The sequence below is a fragment of the Perognathus longimembris genome, chromosome 10, assembly GCF_023159225.1.
Source record: "Perognathus longimembris pacificus isolate PPM17 chromosome 10, ASM2315922v1, whole genome shotgun sequence".
In the NCBI taxonomy this organism is placed as follows: Eukaryota; Metazoa; Chordata; class Mammalia; order Rodentia; family Heteromyidae; genus Perognathus; species Perognathus longimembris.
The window spans coordinates 40,337,502-40,357,375 of NC_063170.1; positions in this window are offsets into that span (position 1 = coordinate 40,337,502).

The following is a 19,874-nucleotide window of genomic DNA, read 5'->3' on the forward strand; positions in this document are numbered from 1 at the left end:
AGAAACTGAGAGATGAAGATTTTTTTCCCTGTCCATACCAGACAGAGAAAGGAGATGGAGCTTTGCAATCTAACACAGATCTATTTTGCCCGCTAATGCAGAAATAGCATCATGTGCATTTAGAAAGCTCTGGATCTGCTTAAATCAATTAAAGCAACGTTAATGTATTTTGATATCTGAGCTCTTTCCTTATCGAGATAACACTGCAAGGTTTTCTTCTCAGAGCCCCAGGTGATGAAAAATAGACTCATTTGCTCAAAAACATCTTATATCTGTAGCAGCAAGAATTTTTTTCACTTAGTTGTGAAGTCACAAGTAGACTATGTGACTCTAAAAAAATGTTCACATTTCTTTAAACACGATGCTCAAATGCATCTCTTTCCTTTGGCTACTATTGTTTCCAGTCTGGATATAAACACACTCCTGATAAACCTATTTGAATTATACTAATATTGAATACTTTAGCAGAATATTTTCTGCTACTAATAGGTTCAGAGTTGGTTGAAATTTTGTCTTCTCATACATTTTAACAGAATATTAAGTTTATAATTCACAAGAAAAATACAGAAGCTCTATCTCTCACTTCCTTCATGTTCTTATAATGACAAGCAGTGGAATATTTGCTGTTTTGTACCTTTGTTGGCCACTCAATATTTTGGTGAATGGAGAAGTCTGAGCACAGAATTGTAGTGTAAACAAATGTGTAACATTAAAAGTATGCTAAATATTATAGCCAGTTGATTATGTAAATTTAAACAGTGTAGGAGAAAGGAATTGCTTATTAAATTAGTCTGTTTTTAGTTCACTCTGGCATCATTTATTATACACCATAGCCAGATATTTCATAAATAGACTCCTTTTACAACCTGGAGGGTTGGGCAATGCCAGCTGATTAATGAGGTGGCTTATGGGCTGGAAGGCCATGATGGTGAGAAATGGACTTAGGATCATTTTCATTGTACAGTTCAAACTTTCTGTGGAGTGCAGATGAGAAGGGGGTAAAGGAAGAGAGACAGAGAGGGAGAAAGGGAGCGAGTGAGTCTGCTATAAAGAACTCTGATGGGCAGTTAGTTCATTCCAACAAGAGCACCTGTTACACCAATCTGCAAATTGGTTGATTTTTAGTTGTTTCCTGTTACTGATTTTCACATAGGCAACAGATGAAAATTTTCTAGTAAGAATTCAGGGAATAAGTTCTCCTCACAGTACATGTATATGATTGTTCAGTGGTAGGACTAGGTATGTTAGATGAACCAAGAGTTTGGGAAAATGTAAACAAACATAAGAGGAGTGGCATGGCAGACAACTCAGACCAATGAATTAGAGATTCATTTGCAATCTAGGAAGGAGAGAATGGAGCTGGGTGCCCTGGATTCTGACTGAGAACAGATCATAGGAGAAGAATTGAAAAAAGAACAAGAAGTCGGCATATCTTTGTCTTGGCAGTCAAGAAAAACTGTCTCCATTACACTATTGTGGGAAAGAAATTCCAGCTTCCATAGTCCTCCTCCTCCTCCTCCTCCTCCTCCTCCTCCTCCTCCTCCTCCTCCTCCTCCTCCTCTTCTTCTTCTTGTATAATTACGTATTTATTGCCAAGTTGATGTACAGAGGGGTTACAGTTTCATACATAAGGCAGTGGGTACATTTCTTGTACAATTTGTTACCTCTTCCCTCATTCCCCCCCCACCCTGCTCCCCCTTTCCCTCTCCCCCCATGAGTTGTTCAGTTGGTTTACACCAAATAGTTTTGTAAGTATTGATTTTGGAGTCGTTTGTCTTTTTACCCTTTGTCTCTCAATTTTGATATTCCTTTCCCTTCCCTAGTTCTAATACCAGTATATACAGTATCCAGGGTACTCAGATGAGATACAGTGATAGCACGGGGGCAACCATAGGCAGGGGATACAAGAGGATCATCAACAACAAAAAAAAAGCTACAGTTTCTTCTTCTTCTCCTTCTCTTTCTCCTCCTTCTCCTCCCCTTTTTCTCCCCATTCTCCCACCTTCTTCATCTGGTACCACCAGTACTGAGGCTTGAACTCAGGGCCTGGTGCTGCCTGCCTTTTAGCTTTTTGCTCAGTGCTGGTGCTCTCCCATTTGAGCCAGGGCTCCACTTTTTGCTTTTTGGTAGTTACTTAAAGAGTCAGACATGTTAACTTTCCTGCTCCAGCTGGCTTTGACACTGCAATCCTCAGATCTCAATCTTCTGAGTATCTAGGATTACAGGATGAGCCACTGGCATCTGGCTTCAGAGTCCTTGAGTCTTAAGGAGCCCTCTGCTTCCCTCATTCCCAGCATAGAATCCATCTGCAAGCTTGTTTCAATTCAACCACATTCCTAATTCTATTGCTACAATTCTAGATCAATTTATCTCAACATCCTGTCTTTGAACAGGTATCTCACCTTCTGCTCTGGGCCCTCTATCCCATCTGTTCTTCACCAGAAGTTTGTATTTTCAAATTTGATTCAGCAAGAAAAATATGTACAGTGTGGGAAAAAAATGCTTAAAAACTAAATCTGAACATGTCATTTTCCTCCCTTTCATGGAACTTAGCACAGAACACTCCTTGTCATGTTTTCCCCCATTTGGTCTTCCGCCGTCCACCTCTCACAAGGCTCCTGCAAAACTGAGTTCTTTTCTTTACACACAGCTGGTTCTTTCTGTGTGGACAAGTACAACAACAAGGTATGGCTAGTGCATACTTGGATTTGACTAATAGAGCTAAGGAATTAAATTTCATTCATTTAAGTTTAAAAGCAAATAGACACATGAGGCTTGTGGCTATCAAATTGTACAAAATACTGCTCAAAGCCAGGCACTGATGGCTTATACTGGCATTCTGAGATATTCAGGAATCTGAGATCTGAGGATCACAGTTCAAAGCCAGCTAGGACAAGAGTCTGTGAGCCTCTTATTTCTAATTATCCAGCAAAAACCCAGAAGTGGTGGGGGTAGAGCACCAGCCTTTAGCAGAAAAAGCTAAGCAAATGTGTGAGGCCCTGCGTTCAAGCCCCAGTATCGGCATGTATGTTTGCGAGCCTAAGCGCGTGCGTGCACACTCACACACACATGCATGTGTGCACACACACACTATGCCATATGAGAGCAAGGTTCTCTCTGTAATTATTGACCAGTATCCCAGTACTTACAAAGCATCTGACCCATGGAAGATGCTGGTGATATTTGCTTAATGAATCATGATAAGTGAATGATTTCTGATTAGGAAGAAATTCTGGGAGAAAAAAGATTGTTATTAATTATAATATGCTTTGTAAGTAATAGAACTCTCCTTCAAGTGTGTTTGGGCTGCCTATGGCTTTCTTGAGCTCTTTCATTAGGATTCTAAGAAAGGGACCTAATATTGTAAATTAAATTTTTGACCACGTTGAAAACATGCTGGATTCTTCTGCTGTGTTTTGTTAACCAGTGATACGATTATGCTATCTATGGTGTTATCATACGTAATTAATGAATTAATCAATTTACTTAATTCACAGGCAGAAAGATATTCTGTTTTCTAGTGTTGTCTCCTAATTATGCAGTAAATCAAAGCTTTGAAGAGTTTCAACAGCCATTCATTTTTTATGAATTAATCTTTCTTTGGCTTTCTTCTCTAGGGGTGAACAAATAATGCAAACATAGACCCAAGGATACATGAAGTCTGAATGCTAAAAGCATGCAGAAGATGGAGCTGAATATAAAAATATATGGAAATAATTTTCAAATGGTGTACTAATGTCACTGGGAACAGATAGGGTCAATGTGTGTCACAAGCAAGACAGACCTGAAGAACAAGGACAGGTAAATATTAAGGCTGTGCTTTCTTAAAAAAATACATCATGTGGAGCAATCAGAAAAAAAAGATGAAGAATATGCAGCCATAATATGATTTTACAAAAAATCTAGTATGCATGGCTTAAGTACAACTTTTCCCATTTTGATATTAATAACCCCCACGAATAAGTAACATAAACACCACCATTACTAATCCTACTGTGTTACTGCCACTACTATTCAGAGACCCTACTATGTGTTAGGAACTATACATAAGTCTATTTGATTACAGGATCAGCTCTATTTGACTGATGTTAATTCCTCCATTTTGCAGATGGTAAAACAAGGTCCATTTAGACTCATATTTCAAAAGATTTTGTGGAAGGGGGCTGCTACCTGGCCCCACTAAAACTGAATTCCACATTTGTACTTTTAAAAAGAAAATAATATCAAAATCTCATGATCCCCATGGCATTTAAATATAAACCCATGGAATGTTCTGGGTCTGTAGAATAGGATTCAATGTTGAATATGACAGTTTTATAAAGTTCTTCTGTTTTGATTCATGTGTTAAGCATTCATAAGTCTAGAGCAAATGGGAAGCAGGTTGATGTGTCCTTCATGTGGGGGAACCTCAGTCTCCAAATTGGGATTTTTGCTATGAGTCTTTAGCGTGCCGCCTTAGGTTGCACCACTATTCCTCCCACCTGGAGTGTTTTGGTTGCTTTCTTCAGTAAATGAAGAAAACCTGAGAGGGTTGTGCTTATTCACTATAATGCTTGCAAGCATGTGCTAACTAAGCACATTCAAAGGTATCTGGGCTGTGATGTTTGGGGGCATTTCTTTTGCACGGGATGTATATGAGTTTGGGGTACCACCTTTCCTATCATTAGGAGTCAATTCTCTCTCTAACCTTTCCATAAAAGGCATCCATGATGGGTGGGTGGTATCTGCTATCTCTGCCATTGTGTGTGTGCACTCACCATGTGGTGGAGAAGTTTTTAACACAGTGCTCTCTGTGAGACTTGTCATCTAGGGAGAAGTGACCGGGCATTTCTTCCCATGATGATCTGCTGAAGGCCCTCCTGAGCATGATGATCTTGTCATCCCTTTAGAAGGACAGAAGTGGGGAGTGGAGGGCAGATATTTAGCATGTAGTGCTCTGAGTCTTTTCACTGATTTCCCAATATTTGTGGTCCTTAAGCTTGATGACACATCCAATTTGCCAGGGCTTATTTATGTTGCAGCAACTCCAGAGTCCCCCCAAGTCAATAGGGTAGGGGTGGAGCTCCAGAGTCTTGATTCCTAAAAAGTTCCCCCAAAATGCTGTTGATGCTGCTTGTATGCCAGGCTTTTGAACCACTCTTCTACATTAGTCCAAAGTTTCATTCATGGAGGATAGCACTAGATCCATGTCACCAATCCGAAAAGCTTTTCTATCCACTGCTCGCTGGCTGAGCTAATGCATTCACAGAGACATTCTGAAAACATTTGGATCAAAGAATTCAGATTGTCAGATTGCTTAAAATTTTTAAAATCATGCACGTTCAAAGTCCATCTCCATAAATACACCACAGATTCTGACAATAGATATTATCAAATTTCTGCAAGTTTTTTATTTCCTCTGACTCCAAATTTCTCACAGTAGTCTATGTTGAGATCAGATGTTGGATACTGGTTTGTTGTAAAGGTTAGGTATAATTGGGGAAGACCTCCAAAAAAAATCATCTGAGTCCACAGACAGTTAGGGAGTACATCTTTCTCAGAAGGATATTGATGGTTCTGAGTATTATAAGAACTGTCTTCAGATCTCTCTAACTTTCCTTTACCTGGTTGTAAATTCAGTCATCAGTAGAATTCAGCTATGTTGTGTGGCTAACTCTGGCTTTTGTGTTTTGGAGATCTTAGCTCTTATAATATATGGGGCAAGATTATTTTTTATGATAGAACAATCTATGAATTTCCTTTGGGGCTTTGAGGCAAGTAATTACATATTTTTATTTGCCATTCTCTCACTTTGAAGATAGCTAATGTGAACTTCCATTCAGTTTCAGAATTCCTGTTGTTTAAGTTGTTTTGTGGAAATGAAATACACATTCCAGGTTTTGCTTCCAATAGGCAGTTGATGGCAAGCATTCAGAGACACTCACTCAGTTATTTTGCTGTGGTGCCTTTTGCCTAATTACCAGTTTCTAATAGTACACATTTTCCTGATGGTGTAAGCTGTCCCTTACTTTGCATTCCAATTTTTGTTATCAGAGTTCTTTGATTGCTAAAACAAAACAAAACAACAAATAGGCAACAAAAAATTCAAAGACAAAAGAATATACAGTTTTACTAGATGGATAGTACTTAATTAACCCTTAAAACAAGAGAAGAACAAAAAATTCAAGCTTTGAAAAGTACTCAAACAAGAACAGCTCTGAACAGCTAAGCATCAGAAATTAACAGGCAGTCTTGGGTGTATGTGTCATAACATATGGCTTGAAATTATTTTCAGCCTTTGAGAGATAAAGTTCAGCATTCAAATTCCAGAAAAAAATACTGATATCTCCTTAATCATTGCCTATCTATTTGTCCAGTTACTTAGATCACTTTGATTATCTGTCTCATCAATATTGTGTTTAACTGGAAGGTGTTTCTCCAAAGCAAAATTAGTATGCTATGTTCAGAAGAAAGAAAAGGCAAAAGACAACGAATAAAAGCATATAGTGTCCGCTAGGATCATGAAAGCCAATTTACCAAGCAATTGCATTGCACACCTTCCTGATACACAGGAATAAGATTTGCAAGTTGTAACAAATTCACAAATATTTGGGATTTTTATTTTATCAAGGAATATATACATATATATATTGGCTTTAGGAGATACTATTTTTCTGGACTGTCTTTGTTCTTATTTTTGGCTGCTGTCAATACAAAATCATATGTGCCTTTTCAATAAATCATAGCTTCTTTTTAAGGACAGTAAAATGAAGAAAGACAGAAGTGGGTTTTAATATCCAGGAGTGTAATAGTGTAAATCTCCTTTTAAACTCAAACCATATGGGTTTACAGAGCAGTTGAATATAAGTCTGAAAGGCATTAATAGCCTTGACTAAATAGAAACAGACATCTAGCGAAGCACACAAACAGCCCGGAAAAACCAATGGGATGATAGAGATGTACAATAAACACAATCAAAAAGACTCAATCAAATGTAGAATGCAGCACATCAAAGGTAAAAACCTTTACCTATTATTAATTATGACAGTAATTTTCTATCTCATAACATTTCACATAGCAACTGTAACCAAGAACATCTGCATCTTCAACTGGCATTGCCTCCTGTGCGGGAGGGAAGTTCGTGGAAAGCAGAGGGCCTGGGAAAGCCAGCACCCAAGGAAACCATGACTTGCCTTATCCAAGTCGGGCAGATGCCACCTTCTCAGCCCCATGATGATGTGTAAACCTAAACAGAGCTTGAACAGGACAGAAATGGAGTGTGAAGGTCTGGCTTTCTTTGTTACATAGCCTATGTCTCAGTTAAACCCCATTTTAAAAAGAAAGCATATCCTTTTCATAAATACTATTCCAAGTATAAATAACCACACAATGATCTAGAAACAAGTGGATAAAAGCAGACGCTCACAAGACAAGTAGAATTCGACTTCAAATCAAATTGTTAGTGACTTCTCTCATGTCTCTTTGATCAGAATCTGCTTCCAGCATTTCCTTGCGTCCAATCCTGAGCCTGTATATCCCCACACAGGCTTCCCAGGTCAAGTGGCATTTCTAGCCCATGGCTGCCACACAAACTAGATGAGGTCTCTTTAGCTCATTAAAGCAAATATTGGGTTAGTCATAGGAAAGCTCTTAGATATCAAGCTAAGTCTTCCGGATAAACAATTAATTGGTGCTTAGTTTAGGTACCCAGCTCATCTTCTTACACTAGCTATTAATGGAACATATCCTTTTTAAGGAGTATGCTATGGGCAGATGAAACCTTACTAAATATTGTATGTCTGATTTATATGAGTGTCCCCATAATATTCACCCTTTAAAGTTTTGTCCCCAAGGTGGCAGTATTTAGAGATGCTATGGACCTTTAAGGGGTGGGGCTTCGTGGGAGGCTCTTTGGTCATTGTGGTTATGACCTCAATGAGAAGTATGGGATTCTGGCCTGTTTGTGTGTGGTTTTTTTTCCTCAGTTGCCTGGCTAGAGGCTTGAGCACTGGCTCTGATATTCACTCCTGCCAGGATGTGTCACCCTTCCGAGAGGAGCTGCCTGATGGAGCACTTGAATCTCCTGATCCATGAGCTGGAATGAACCTCTCTTCACAATTAGGCTGTGCCAGGTATTTATCACAAAGCTGTGCATCATGTCTGGCAGGCGTTGCTTCCATTCTGTGCAGTGAGAGCACTTACAAGTCAGGTCTGGGTTCACCATTTTCTACCCAAGTCCCACCTTTAAATGGTGTACACAGACTATTTCCTTCCCCAAGGGTCCTTTCAGCTAGGATGGAGATGTGTCATATATTCAGACCTCACTGATTTACTTATATGAGGTGTCATTCAAACTTACATGACCTGAATAAGGGTGATGAAGACTGTTTTCCTGATATGAATAGCAGCACAGTGGATAGCAGTCGGTCACACAGAGGAGTTCCACTTGAACTCAAGGTGTAGCTCTAGTGAAAGTATCTTCATCCATCAAGTTCTTTATCATTGCTCAGGCATTACATATTTTTCCTGAAACTTTAGAATGATGCTATGAATTTCAAGTTTTGGCTTCATCTTAAATAGCCAAAATATATTCTTGTGGGTGAAGGCACGTGTGTGTGTGTGTGTGTGTGTGTGTGTGTGTGTGTGTGTGTTGTGGGACTTGAACTCAGGGCCTTGGCATTGTCCCAACTCTTTTTTAGTACTCTACCACTTTGAGCCACAGCTCCATTTCTGCTTTTTAGGTAATTACTTAGAGATAGTCTCATGGCTTTTCCTGCTCAGACTGTCCTTGAACCATGAATCTCAGATCTCAGCTAGGGTTACAGGCATGAGCCACTAATGCCCAGCTCAGAATATAGTGTTAATAAATTTTAAATTAAGAAGTCTGATTATAAGCATTGTCTTCCTTTAAAGGGGGAACTAAATTGAAACACATGTCAGTTAAATAGTGCCCCTAATACCACGATAAAGAGTATACACACACACACACACACACACACGTATGTTGGAGGGCTTTTTAATACCTCATACCACTAACTTCTCCCACTAGAATGGGTAACATTTTCATTTGTTCACAATCATCTAATACTTGGGACATATGTGTTGGATACTTTTAACGACAAATTTGTGGATCATAATAACAGTTTGTTGTAAAGGAGTAAAGAAGTCATCAAAATTAAGTGTGTTCACACATCTCAAGAGTTACACTGCAGAATCTAGATGAGAAAGGGGAAGTCTGAAGTTAATCTGGGGAGAACAAATATATAAAGCAGAGCTTTCCAGATTAAGCTCTTGTTTTAAAGCATATTCATCCTGATGGTGTCTTTTGCAAATCATTATCTAAATCATCAGAAAACACCATTCACGGTAGATGACCTCAAGGCTTCCCCAGGCTACAACATTTCCATGCAAGTGTTTTACGGTATGTGGTTCATCTGTTCTCAACTTTTGAAGTCATGGGTTGTCTGATTTGTTTCTATTTCTCTAAGACATTGTCCCTTCTCTCTGTCATTGGTAGGTTGGGCTTTCCATGAGAACACCCGCCTCTATTTTTCGGTATTGGTAAGATTTCTCCCTGATGTCAGGAGGAAAGCTTTTGCAATCCGTTTCTGCTGACCTTGCCCGCATATTGTTTACAGTTATTTAACTCTCTAGAAATGTTCTGTTGAACATCATTTGACTTTGCCTAATTTGTTCTCAGAGCTCTGTGAAGTGTATTTGGATGTGTGTATGTCCGTTGAATAGGCAAATCCTCTTGGGATCTAAGAAAGTGACTTTTGTTTGTACTTTCAGCCACAGAATTTTGTGTTGAGAATCTTCTGTTGCCCTTTCTCTTTCTCTGTTAATTAGATACTTCAATATGTCTTTCAAAAAGGAAAACTTCCATTATTACATTTAAATCCTGTTAGTATTATTATTGTACATGAATTAAGCATCATTTTAAAATTTCAGTTACTTTTTCTTTTTCTTTTTTTTTTTTTTTTTTTTTTTTGCTAGTCCTGGGGCTTGAAGTCAGAGGCTGAGCACTATCCTTAGCTTCTTTTTGCTCAGGACTAGCACTCTACCACTTGAGCCACAGCACCACTTCTGGCTTTTCCTATATATGTGGTGCTGAGGAATCAAACACAGGGCTTCATGTATATGAGGCAAGCACTCTACCACTAGGCCATATTCCCAGCCAAGTTACTTTTATTTTTTTCAATGAAATTAAGCACTTCCAGAAGGTGCCTGAAAAGAAAGTAAGTAAAGTAAAGTTGGACTAAGTAAGTAAAGTTGGACTTTCCTTTCAAGCTTTTTTTTTAAAGATTATAGATTCAGAAATGTCCATTTGAAATTCTGAAACTGATGACTTTGGACTGGGAATGTGGCTTAGCAGCAGAGTGCTTGCCTTTGTACTGGGAATATGGCCTAGTGGTAGAGTGCTTGCCTTGCATGCATGAAGCCCTGGGTTCAATTCCTCAGCACCACATGAACAGAAAAAGCCAGGAGTGGCGCTGTGGCTCAAGTGGTAAAGTGCTAGCTTTGCACAAAAAGAAGCCAGGGACAATGCTCAGGCCATGAGTTCAAGCCCCAGGACTGACAAAAAAAAAGAGAGAGAGAGAGACAACTGATGACTTTAGGGGCAAATGTAAGTGTACCAAATGCCCAGGATTAATCTGTCCTCAGTACAGAGAGCTCACTGTTTTTTGTTTAGTTTTGGGGGGGGTTCTTTTGGTGTGTTTTGTTTTTGTTTTTGTTTTTGTTTTGGTCATGGGGCTTGAACTCCGGGCCTGGGTGCTCTCTCTGGGCTCTTCAGCTCAAGGCTAGTGCTCTACAACTTGAACCACAGCACCACTTCTGATGGTTAATTGGAGATAAGAGTCTCACAGACTTTCCTGCCTGGGCTGGCTTTGAACTGTTATCCTCAGATTTCAGCTTCCTAAGTAGCTAGGGTTACAAGTATGAGCCACCAGCATCTGGAAACTGAAGGTCTTTTAACAGAAGTAAGTTGACACTGGGATATAATTTGAAAGATGTTGGAAGAACCAAAGAGGAAAACTAAGAGGGCCAGTAGCTGAGATATTAGCAACAGCAACAAGTGGCCCTTCTTTCCAGAGCTGGAAAGCTAAGTGAAAGAGGTCAGGGATGAGTGCCCACATGCCAGGCTTTCCTCTAGAGAACTAGAAGCAGGGAGGAGAGGTAGTCATGATTGGAGACAGCCCAGAAAAAAATGCCTATCCAAATCGAATTGACAAGATTGAACTGGCTCAGTTGGGGAAGGGAGCACAAGAAAGATGGGGGCTCCACTGAACGAAAAGCAGTCCACTGACCACCCCAACAGCCTAAGGAAACTGTCAGATCTATGGTAGCATTATGACAGGACATATTTCCACTCACTCTTCCACCTGTTTGTTTTTATTTTCAGATTAAAACATATGCATTTTAATGTATATATAGCACATACACATATATGTAGTAAGAAACAACAAATTAGAGACTATGTACTGTGTGTGCATTATTCTTGTATGTGTGTGTGAACTCAGGGCCTAGGCACTGTCCCTGAACTTTTCTGCTCCATGCTAGTGCTCTGCCACTTGTGCTACAGCTCCATTTCTAGCTTTTCGGTGGTTAATTGGAGATAAGAGTCTTCACAAAATTGCCTGCTCATGCTGCCTTTGAACCCCCATCCTCAAATCTCAGCCTCCTGAGTATCAAGGATTATAGGCATGAGTCACCAGCACTAGCTATTCATTTCTAAAATTATACTGAAATAATTACACAAAGAGGTTTTAATTCAATGTGTCCATTTGTATGATGTATCTGAATCAATGCTACCCCTCCCATCATTCTCCCCCATCTAACCCCACCCATCCCCTCAATTTTCCTAGCTCAGTTTTCACATATACACTGGGAATATCATGGCTGCATTTATCCTCTCTTCTCCTCTCTCCTTTTGTCTAACACTCCCCATGTCACCAGACAACAGTATAGTGAAATGAATACCAGCTTTGTTAAACTGTAAGTTGTTCAAAGGACTAATACCACCAGATTCCTCCCAACTTTACCATACTTTAGTTTACATGTTCATGTGCATATAACCCTGTATATGTTTATATATGTATTTATAATTTAGATCTAACTTCCACAGTTGAGAAAATGCGAGTCCTTTGGCTCTCCGGGCCTGAATTACTTCACCCTATATATGCTTATATATATATGTATTTATAATTTAGATCTAACTTCCACAGTTGAGAAAATGTGAGTCCTTTGGCTCTCCGGGCCTGAATTACTTCACTTAACATAATATTTCCCAGGTCCATTCATTTCCCTGTGGATGACATAATGCCATGCTTTCAGATGGATGAGGAGAAACACCTACTGGTTCTTTAGAACAGCTTTCTGAAGTCAACTGTTCTAGGAGACCTCTCAGTGCATAAGACTGCTCTGACATACAATATATTCTCTTATGTCATCAAATTATACTTCTTTTTTAAAAATATTAACTTATTTGCCTTGCCTTATTACAAGCTATTTCTTTTTCTTCTATATATAGAACCCAAGATAGTATCAGTGCTAATGAAGTCTTGTAATAATTATTATTAGCCTGCTTTTATCCCACAAATTGGCAAGCTTCTGGTATGCCTTCCACTCTGCCCCTGTTGTTATAATCACATAATGTCTAACAATAATATCACATTAAAATTTCAAAGATTTTTCTAATATTCCTTGACAAAATAAAAATCTTTACTTACAGTTTCTGCTTTCTGTTTTTTGGTATTAAAAGGGTACCAGGATAAGGAAGTTTGTAGTTGCCAACACTGAAGGTGATACTGAGTCTTGTTGGTAGCCCCAGCTTTCCACTGACGCTAGAGAGAAGGTGGACAGGAGCAGGAAGCAAGGCGAGGGAAGGTAATATTGAGCTAGGGCTGAGGAGGGTGGGAAAGGGTAATTAGGTTATTTTACAGAAATTTAACATCAATCTACAACACTGCTGCAGGCCACTGAGTAGAAAACAAAACAGACCCTCTGTCCTTCTATTCTAATGGCAGAGACAAACAATGAAAGTTTGAAAGCTACCCTCATTTCAGATAATGGTACTGTAAAGAGGAGGCAGAGTTTCCGCTCTGAGAAAGCAACTTCTATCCTGAAATCTGAATGAAGCCACCCCCCGCCCCCCAAATAGCATTCCAGAGAGGACATAAACCCAAGACATAGTTTAGTATTCAAATGGCAACTATGTGGCTAGAAAATAGGATGGTAGAGAAAGAGGGAGGGAGAAAATGGGGTGTCTGGAGCAGCAGCTGCATTTTATTAAACCCACAAATTAGGGTGGAACCACTATTCCAGGATGACTGTTAAAGAGTCACAGATTGTAAAGAAGGGCTTCAAGATGCCTGGCTCTGTTAGGTGCTGGAAGGTGCAAGATGGTGAAGGATGGTCCCTGCCTGTTGAGACTCCCTGGCTAAAGAAGGAGAAACATTTAAAAAGGACTTCATGTTCTCTGTACCCTCCAAAATTTTTTCGAAGTGCAATGGGATTTTAAAAGAAAACAATGAGTAAATTAGCAAGCCATGAACAGAAACAGTACTTTCATAAATAATAAGATTGCCATGCTTCATGTGTAAAATAAAGTGGTTCAATTTCAGACAAATGTTAAAATTCCACTTCATGTACTGTGCTATCAGCCAATCTAGAATTTGGATCACAGGATGTTTACCCCAGAGTTAAGATCCTTTGTTTTTGTAAGGAGGAAGTGAGAGGCTAATTGACTAGCTCTGAACCAGCAAACTGACACCTGCCTGTGAATCTTTCTAGAATCAACCTTGCTTCTCTTTTTGTATATCATCATAAGGCCAAAGATGTCAACCTCCACCAACACTCCACACATAGTGAGATACATTTGAAAAATATAGATTAGTTTACTTCGTCTATCCATCCATCCATTTATCCATCCACCATCTTTCCATTCATTCATCCATCCATAGATCCATTTTTACACACATGCATCTATGTACCCATCTATTCATCCAACAAATATTTATTGAAACATGTCTACCATATGTCATGGAATACCTACTATGTGCTAAGTACATATGTACTGTTGAATGTTTTATGCTAATCTCTGAACTCCTACACAGGGAATCAAAAAACCAAGTTAAAAACTTCAAGTAGTTATTTCCCCTTATCTAATGTAATGGAAAGTAAAGAAGTTATTATAAGTAGAACTATAATTTTCCCAAAGCATGGCAGTAATTCTGGGCTTCCTGTCTATAAATAGTTTGGTCCACTCTAAACGAACCCCATTGCGCCTCTCTAACTCACAATTACCAAGTAACCATCCACAAACAGCTGATGCTGGAATTGCAGATTGAGATGAGCAAACTTCATACGAGGGCAATGAAAGACATGTCTGTGGGATGACTAATAGCCTATATGGAGAGTGAAATGCTCAGCTGCTTGGAATTCTTAGCAGGTCTCTGAATTCTATCTAAAAATATTGGCAGCAACATCTGCCCTCGCTGCCGACACATGCTGTGAAAACTTTTAACATTCACCCTGAACAGGTAGACTTGGCTTTCAGGGGGTAGAATAAAGATGCTTTACCTAGCAATCTGTGTAGCCAGAGCATATACTTCCTTGGAGATACTAAAAACTGCTAGAAATTTCTATTTCAGTTTTCAGATTGGTATTTATAAAGAACTCATTCATTGAAAGTTGAGATAGATTCTAGGAATCACCTGTGCTGGGACCAGGTTCTTCAATTTAAATTACACTCTTGGGCATTCTATATCTGTTCTCATCATGTTCTAGCGACCACCTCTGGACCACAAAAAAAACAGCTTTTTAAAAAATTGGAACGTATATATTTCCTAACCCAGAGCCTTTGCTCATGCTGTTTCCTCTGTTAGAATCTCATTCTCTTGTTTCTGTATCTAACAGCAGAGAAAAAAAGCCTCAAAATTGTCTTTTATGGCCTAGTCCAAATGCACATGTAACGTTTTTCAGGAAAAATTATTACACCTTCCACAATATTCTCTAATTTTACCACATGGCTGTATCTCATTTCATTCTCACAACTGTTTCTCTCTTACTTGCAATGGAGGGAAACAAAAGCAAATGTCAAATTGGTGGTGATTAGCAGAGGTGAGGTTCAAATCTATGAACATCTGATTCCAGACACCAACGCTTAACTATTTTATTTTCTGGCTGCCGGACCGCTATCATTCAAGCATATCAGAATGAACATTTTAGACTTCTACTAATATTATGGAATATAAACTCTCAGAATCAAAGGCCCTAGTAAATATATGGTTTGAGTAAAAATTCAGACCAGCTCATTGTTCAAACTTGAGTTGATGTTTTACCATACTGGTGGCAAGACTAGCTCTGTAATCATTGAGAGTTGTGACCAACTGAGGAGGATTGGAGCTGGAAAGTACTATTTGTTATGGAAGCACAAATTTTAATACTTCTTAATTTTTTTCTCCATATCCACAGTCCTGTGGATGAGTCTCTGGACTACTCATTTACCTGATCATTGAATTGGTATCTATTGTATTCAGCACTATTAAGAGCTCCTAGAAGTATAAGGTAAAAATTCATACCCTTAAAACCAAACGCAGGGCTGGGAATGTGCCTTATTGGTAGAGTGCTTTCCTAGCATGCATGAAGCCCTGGGTTTGATTCCTCAGTACCACATAAACAGAAAAAGCTAGAAGTGGTGCTATGGCTCAAGTGGTAGAGTGCTAGCCTTGAGCAAAAGAAGATCGGGGACACTGCCTAGGCCCTGAGTTCAAGCCCCAGGACTGGCAACACACACACACGCACACATACACACACACACACACATACACACACTCACACACACGAGATAAGATATAAACATATAAAACTATGATAAAGCTTTATATAACCATTACATCTTAGGGGAAGTACTGAAACACTATGCACATTTCTATTTACATCTAGAATTCACTTTTAAGCCATCATTCGTTTGTAATACATATCCACTCTCACACCTAAAAGAAAGTTAAGTTGAAAGAGGAGGGGATGGGAGGTGAGAGACAGAGCATGGGAGGGATGCTAAGAGATATGAAGAAAAATACGGACAGAAGATACCATGATAGTTCTGAATAAATATCCCCAAAACTCATTTTCACTTTTGTTGCAAATGACAAATTTTAAGTCAGAATAGTTATAGTCAGATGGTGCACCATCCAACACATTGCCCAGAATGGTAACAATATAAATACATAATGTTTTCTCCTCCCACATACATATTCAACTACAACTGACATAGAGTTGAGGTCATCAGTGTCTCACCATTCTGGGAGATTTTTCTATTCCTATATTCCTCACTCTCATTCCTTTAGGCAAATTAGCAGTGCTCCATCAACAGGCATTCTTAATTCATAAGCAGATAATACTTTGAGTTGGCAAGTCTCATAACTATGTACAATGCTGGCACCCATTCCTTACCCAACATACCAGCAATTGCTCGGTAGCCAAATCTTCCATTAAGTCCCGTACCACACTGCTGATGTCTCCTGTGGGGCTTTCCAAAATATATTTTGTGTAACTACTTCTTACTGATCCAGAACTAGGAGCTCAACAATACTGGTTAGAAGAAACATAAATTAATCAATGAGTTATTCTTATATTCCACATAGATAACAGCAATTTTAACAGGTGTAGATCAATCTTATATGATATATGTATAAATTATGTATGTATTCTCATATTCCATTCCCTTACAACTCTTGTTCTGGCATTAACCCATCTAGAGACATTCAGTGTGTTAGTCTTCCTTGTCATTTCTGTGATGATGGCTAAAGATCATTAACTGAAATGTATCCCATTTGTTTCTTTTAAAAAGTCATTTAAGATAGGCAACAGTGGCTCATGCCTGTAATCCTAACTAGTCAGTAAGTTAAGATCTGATGACTGTGGTTCAAAGCCAGACCTGGCAGGAGAGCCCATGAAACTCTTATCTCTAACCACCAAAAAGCCAGATGTGGAGCTGTGGCTCAAGTGGTAGAGTGCTAGCCTTGAGTAAAGAAGTTGGGGACAGTGCCAAGGCCCTGAGTTCAAGCCCTTAGACTGGAAACTACCCCCCAGAAAAGTGATTTAGGGGGTGAAGAGCTGTAATTTCATGAAATTTGTTTATCTTTAGTTGTAGATGGCATCATAGATTTCAAACCCTCTATTCATATTAATGTGATCCTCAAGACATGAAAGCTCTTAGATGTACTTTTCTTACTAAGATGAGTTTATATTCCTTACATCTCACAAAAGCTTCTTGAGTGGGAGCTGAGTATCCTGAGCTAATTTGGACTGAATTTAAAAATGTTCTTCATCCATGTGCTAGTGGCTCACACCTATAATCAGGAGGCAGAGATCTAAGGATTGGGGTTCAAAGCCAGCCCAGGCAACAAAGTTCGTGAGACTCTTATCTAAAACTAACTACCAGAAAACCAGAAGTGGTGCGGTAGCTCAAATGGTAGAGCATTAGCCTTGAACTGAAGAGCTCAGGGACAGCACCCAGGCCCAGAGTTCAAGCCCCACAACTGACAAAAAAATGTTCCTCAATGAACTATACAACTTGGAGGCAGAGAGAATTCAGGAGGGGAAAATTGTGAGCAAATGAGGGAGGGGATGACACTGTTCAAAAGGAAATGGACAATGTACTCATTACCTGACTTATGTAACTGTAACCCCTCTGTACATCACCTTTACAATAAAATTTTAAAAATTACAAAAACAAAAATAAATAAAAAATGAAAAACAAAAAAATGGCAGAAGCTTAAAAGACAATAATATGAGCTCATTAATGTATCTTTAAAAGAATAAAAGCAGTACTCAAATTGAAAATAAAATGTTCCTCTTGCTATACTTCAGATAAGAATCTACTGATAACTTCACCCAACTTTAGGGACATTTTCTGGGCTTTCACAGAACAGGGCTTTCAAATAGCATGTAGATTCACTCAGAAGAATTTTGCAGTGAGATCAAGAACCTATGGTAAACCATTTAATCAGCCTGTTGTACATTGCACCCCATTCCTGGCACCACAGATTCTACTCCAAACAAATACTTACACATCAAGATGCCACTTGGATAAAAGACAAGCAAAAGTAATAGTAGCCAGGTGCTGGTGGCTCCTGCCTGTAATCTAGCTACTCAGGATGCTAGGATCTGAAGACCACAGTTCATAGCCAGCCCCAGAAGAACAGTCTGTGATATTTTTATCTCCAATTAACTAGGAAGTGGAGCTGTGGATCAAGAGCTGAAGGACAGTGCCCAGACCTCGAGTTCAAGTTCAAGCTCCAGTACTGACTATGGCATACGCAAGCAAGCAAGCAAGATTGCGTGGACACACACGCGCATGCACACACACATGCTATATGTATTCCATCAACTTCTTGTATTCTTTTTTTCTTTTTTAGTGCAGTGTTTGACCTTTATGTCCATTCCCTTCCTCAGTGGGATCACTTAAGTGCATACTTGAAAGTTAACCTGCTTTGTCAAGCCTCTGATAACCGCGGGAAAATATGGCAATTGTGCTGAGTGGAGAGGGGGCAATGTCCTGCTGTTCCTTTTTGTATTCACTTAATCAGCCAGAGGATGTTTTCCCTTGTGGCTCCCTTCACTCGGTTGTCATTTTTCAGCAGTGAAAGCTCCATCAACACATAGCTGCTCTCCAACGGAAGAAGGGGGAGCTGCCACTTTAAATTTTCAGCAGGCAACTGGCGTTTTATTATTTACGTATTTCATGTCATTATGTTGGATAATATAACAAATGATGCAATCAGGTCCACGGGAAATTTAAAGTGGTGTACACCTGTTCTCACCTGGGAGAGGAGCAATAGCTCATATACAACCTCCCCAGCTGAAAATCAGCAGTGCACAAAGCCTTTGCCTAGAACCATACTTCCAGATTGACAAATAGACCAAGTTGGAGGACATGGAATAAATTCCTTTAACCTTTTTTGATGAGCTTAGGACTTGAGATTCTACAAAGGGCTATTTTTTCTTGAAAATCCTCTCCCTCTCCCCTCCCTCCATCCTTCCCTCTCTCCCTCCTTTTCTCTCTCTCCTCTCTCTCTCACTCTTTCTCTCTTTGTATGTGGTAGTAAATATCATTTCCCTAAACTGTCATTGAGACAGAAAGCATAAAAACCCACTATAAATTACAACTTCCTTTCTTCACTGTCGGCCACATTTGACTCCCGTCCTGGACATAGACCCATTTGTCAATGACGCTGCCATTCTACTAGGAAATTGTGTGTGGAGGAATTGTGTCCATTTTATAGAGTAAAAATAATTAATCGTGAGCCAGGCAAAAGAGCCAGCCCTATCTTTATCCTTGCCTCTTCGGAGTGACATTGGGAAATTACTCAAGAAACAAAACAATTTAAATCTATATCTGGTCAGAGCAATGCTCTGCTGGCCCCTTTCACCTGTTCCTACACACACCTTTCACTCATGTACATGGACATCATGACAGCACACTGTTTAGCAAGGCATGTCATAGTCAAGAAGTGGGGAGAAGAGATCTTCTCAAATCTACAGCAGATGTATGGAACATCTGTGTCTGTGGCCTTCTCAGGAAGGTGCCTCCTCCTGAAGGCAAGATGCACTAGGCCCTCTACCACTTATCCATACCACAGAGAAGAAGAAAGAGGGAGTAAGGAGAAAGCTAGGGAGGAGATCCTTCCGGATCTCCAAGTTCTAGTAACTTGAGTCCTCACCTTCAATTCTCCTCCACGAAATGCCTAATTAGTGGCCTTAGATGTAACTTTTTCATCCTTCTCCCATACAGGAGAAGGTTGAACAAATCAAATTGCATTGAAGAACAGATTCCTGCCTTGTGGTAAATCTTGCCTTAAGGTGATCTGTGCGTTGAACTGATGGCT